At 34.5% G+C, this 2,999-nt stretch overlaps 1 non-coding gene across 1 annotated transcript; it reads left to right on the top strand.

Moving 5' to 3' along the window:
• The first annotated feature begins 317 nt into the window (after nucleotides 1-317).
• On the top strand, nucleotides 318-389 carry TRNAD-GUC (transfer RNA aspartic acid (anticodon GUC)). Its single transcript has one exon. It is a non-coding gene; the product is annotated as a tRNA-Asp (tRNA).
• Nucleotides 390-2,999: the final 2,610 nt, after the last annotated feature.

Raw genomic sequence — 2,999 nt, 5'->3', positions numbered from 1 at the left:
TTAGCAATGGTGTGGCTTTCCGAGCAGATGGAGCAGTGTGGAAGGACTCTCTATGTTTTAGGCTTCAATAATTAGTGCTAATTGAAGACTGTCCAACTTTTGTGTTTGTAAGAGAAGAGAATGGTAACTAGTAGTACATTGCAAATTAAAAGAAGAAACGAAAATATGAGTATGAAGTTCAGAAGAACGCCATCGGTGCAGACTAAGATGAAAGTTTGTTTACATAGGATGATAGTGGGCAGATTTGACTGCTTTGAAAACTACGAAAGCAGAAAACTACCGTGAACAAAGAATGCGTTAAATAACAAAACAAATAAGTCGTTGTAGTATAGTGGTGAGTATTCCCGCCTGTCACGCGGGTGACCCGGGTTCGATCCCCGGCAACGGCGCTCATTACATGACTGGTTTTGAACTTGGGAGGGAGGCCTTTCATGTCTCTTTGTTTTTTCAATTCTTATTCAGTCCATAGTTCTTAAGTTTTATGTTCTAAACAAGAGGCGAAGCTCAATAAAGGAAAAACATTGTGATGCTGAACCGAGAATTCTCTTAGATTTCTAACAAGCACACGGGTGAAACTTCAAAGTCATACTAGTTGAAGACAATGTATTGATGCAGTGAAATGATGTACGACGTTGATGTTGATCATGATTTTTCTTGCATTTGGCATGAGAATTTTGGAGACTGTTCTTCACTTATGCTGAATATGCTCAATGAATTTGGCAGCTTTGTCAAGGTTCTTTTCAGCTTGAAGAGTTCGTATAAAATGAAGTGATGGCAAATGTTGGAAATGAAAGCTAACCAAAATAGGGCCTTATTTCTTTGTAGTAGCTATGTTTACCGAATGAAAGGCATTTATCTCATGTGTGACCCAAAAGGAACTAGGCCATTTAAATCTAATAAATATTGGGTATTGCATGGTATAGGCATATTATGTTGTTTTATTATTAACTAATATAAGGGAGGGAGATAAGAAAAAAGTAAGTATTGCGAATGCACTTTGGCTGAATGAGGCTTCACATGCTTCTCTTGGACATGGACAAGCTTTTGCAAGCAACTTCACATAGAAAAGGATTAAGCATTAGAATATGTAGATTGAATGCTAACAAGATCAATTCTTATTGGATTCTTGATAACTCTAGCCAAAGCCTCAAGTTGTTATTATCATGGTTCTTACTCAATTTCTCAAGTTGTCGCTTAAGAATGCAATGCAACACTATGGAGATGACAAATCCATTTGGAAAGGCAAATAGTCGGTTGTCATCAATGCACGCATTGAATAGCACCAATGGAAAGATGATGATGCCAAATGTGTGCATGTTGTTGTGATCATATGAGTCATTGGAAAATAATAAACCTATCCCTGGTAGCTCTATCGTCTGAAGAAATCTAAAAGGGTTGCATACTTTCTTTATCACATAAGAGTCTCGAGGAGCTCAAAGGATGAAAGATGGATACATGAGGAAAGGATGCATTGAAGGGCTCCAAATAAAATAGTACATGTTGTCTTTGCTTTCTATTTATTCTAATCATAAATACATGTCTTCTATTAAATGGATTTAGTATACCTTTTTTCAGATGAGAAAAGTTTATATATTATCATATGCATAGCGAAACAATAAAAGTTATTCTACTCATCTCATCTAGAGATTGTTTAACAGAAAGAGATATGTTGCTATAATACAAACTCTATAAAGGTGATTATCTAGAAAAGAACAATTATGAGGCGCTAAAGAATGGGCCACCTTTAAACATCACATACTAAGGAAGAAATTAAGCTTGGAAAAATAGTCAACTTCGACTATTTAACACTTTTAGCCTAGGAATCAAGCCTTAGTGTGTGATGTTTAAGTCATCTATTAAGAATGTCGGATCATATCCAGTCCAATCTAATAGTTGTGATTTTTGAAATCGAGCATATTTTATATAGCTAAACCAAATTGGAAAAAGAGAAATTTCAAATAACTCAATCGACTTTTAAAGAAATTAGTTATGATGTATGGAGACTAAGGGAAAACAAAGACCTAATGTGCATGTATCTAAAAATAGAGGTCTAAAATGCAAACATGTCAGAGCCCATTATCCATGGTATAAAAAATGCTATAAATGCAAGATCAAGCAAGGCCAAGACCACAGACCAAATATCCACTAACTAAAGAAACTTAAAATTAAAAACTTAAGAAAGTTGAAATTAAAAACTATATACAAGTAGTATGAAGAGAATTACATATAGAAACCATTACACTTCATAATAAAACATAAAAGTTAAAGAGGGCTCTACATATCATAGTCTTAATTAATTGTACTATTGAATCAAAGAAGCATACTCCATAGACTAAATTCTTTACTAATTGAACAACTAATGTCTCATGGTGAAAGAAACATGTTCTACACACTAAATTCTTTAACAATAATATCAATAATAACTCATTAAATATTGAAGTATGATATGAGTTTGTCCATAAGCCACACTAGTGTTTATGTTGTTGAAAACAATTGATCAATTGTATATTGTCTTTGATGTTACACAAAATGTCATATCTTTACCCGTTAGTGTCTACCGACCTCACTCGGGGCAATGAAGACAGTTTCATGTGTTTGTCAAGCATTATAGTGTTAACCAAGTTTAAAAGACAGTGTCTACAGAGTTCACTTGAGCACCAAAGAGAAGTTCATAGAAGTTCAGTATTAATTGAGCTCACTCGGTTAACAAAGGAAAGTTGGATGGAACTAGCGTTAATCGAGCTCACTCAGTTACTAAAGGAAGTTTACCAAGTTGTAGTGCTAATCGAGTTCACTTGGTTAATATAGGAAAATCATTTCAGAGTTAGTGTCTACCGAGCTAGGTCGGCTAACAAAGGATTTTTTTTGTTTTGGCATATTGAGTTCAATGGATTTGTTTGTTGGTTTGAGTCGACCAAAGAGATGAAGAGTTGTTATAAGTTGTATTCAAGCTGACTTAGCACTGTATATGATATAAGTATAAGGTCAAGTTGAGGATT

Source organism: Cupressus sempervirens, chromosome 3, assembly GCF_028749045.1.
Source record: "Cupressus sempervirens isolate cs-2001-9-10 chromosome 3, ASM2874904v1, whole genome shotgun sequence".
NCBI lineage: Eukaryota > Viridiplantae > Streptophyta > Pinopsida > Cupressales > Cupressaceae > Cupressus > Cupressus sempervirens.
The sequence above is the reverse complement of the archived record's forward strand: the minus strand, read 5'-3'. Positions and strand labels throughout refer to the sequence as shown.